The following is a 1,574-nucleotide window of genomic DNA, read 5'->3' on the forward strand; positions in this document are numbered from 1 at the left end:
GCCCAGGCCCAGAGTTCAGGCCGCACGACTGGACCCCCCCCACCAAAAAAAAGTTGTCCAAAAGGCTAAGAAGTGATATTAGCCTGATTTTCCCAAATCTGTTGAATGCTGAAATTACAGGTATGAAGCATCGTGCCTGTAATTAGGCTCAAAGCTGGCTTATGTTTGTTCTTTTTTGCAATGAGGATTGAACCCAGAGCTTTGTACACACAAGGGCAAGAATTTTGTCATTTCTAGCCTGAACCATACTTTTGATTTGCTATTTGTAAAATCTTAATAACAAAACCAAGAAGGATTTTTGATAAATCAGGTAAATAAATTATTCATGTAAATTATTTGAAGAAAAGCAGACAGGAAAAAGTAAACCCTGACTAATTACTTGTGAGGTTATGCCAGGTTGTGCTTCCTGTTTTTAAATACCTAGAATTTGGGTGGGGGTGGAGAAGAAAAAATTCAAGTTATGGTTCTTAGAATCATTGGATTAAATTGTCAAAAGAGGGGGTGGGAAGTGGCTTAGTGGTAGAGTGCTTGCCCTGGGTTCGATTCCTCAGTACCTCATGAATAGAAGAAGCCAGTAGTGGCACTGTGGCTCAAGTGTAGAGCATTCATCTTGAGCTGAAGAGCTCAGAGACAGCGCCCAGGCCTAGAGTTCAAGCTCTATGACCGACGGGGAAAAAAAAAAATTGTCTAAAGAGTACCCAAAGCTGGTGGCACAGCAAAAAGGTAGTGTGGCTCAAGCCATAAGTGAAGAAGTCCAGTGAGTTTGAGGGCCTGAGTTCAAGCCCCAGTTTGGCACGTGTGTGCACACAAACATACACACACAGAGTACCCAAAGTATTGGGAATATCCAAAGTTGTTCTGGGGCTTCAACTTGAGGCTTGAGACTGTCCCAGAGCTTTTTTGCTCAAGACTAGCACTCAACCACTTAAACCACAATTCCACTTCCAGCTCGGTGGTTGTTTTTTTTTTGTTTTTTGTTTTTGGTAGTTAATTGGAGATGAGAGTCTCATGGACTTTCCTGCAAGGGCTGGTATTGAAACTTGAGCCTCAGATCTCCGCTTCCTGAGATCATAGGCATGTTGATTTATTTCTAACACCTCCTTGGAAAGCAACACAACACTTTGTGTTTTGAAAGCTGTATATAGCTGGATGCCAGTGGTTCACACCTGTAACCCTAGCTACTCAGAAGCCTGAGATCTAAGGATCCCAGCTCAAAGTCAGCCCAGGCAGGAACATCCATGAGACTCTTTTTTTTTGTCGGTCGTGGGGCCTGAACTCTGGGCCTGGGTGCTGTCCCTCAGCTCTTCAGCTCAAGGCGAGCGCTCTACCACTTGAGCTACAGCGCCACTTCCGGTTTTCTTGTGGTTTATTGGAGATAAGAGTCTCAGAGTCTCTCCTGACCGGGCTGGCTTTGAACCGCGATCCTCAGAGCTCAGCCTCCTGAGTAGCTAGGATTACAGGCGTGAGCCACCAGCGCCCGGCTCCATGAGACTCTTATCTCCAATTAACTACCAGAAAACTGAAAGTGGCACTCTGGCTCAAGTGGTAGAGCACTAGCCTTGAGCTGAAGAACT

Source organism: Dipodomys ordii, unplaced genomic scaffold, assembly GCF_000151885.1.
Source record: "Dipodomys ordii isolate 6190 unplaced genomic scaffold, Dord_2.0 Scaffold13, whole genome shotgun sequence".
NCBI lineage: Eukaryota > Metazoa > Chordata > Mammalia > Rodentia > Heteromyidae > Dipodomys > Dipodomys ordii.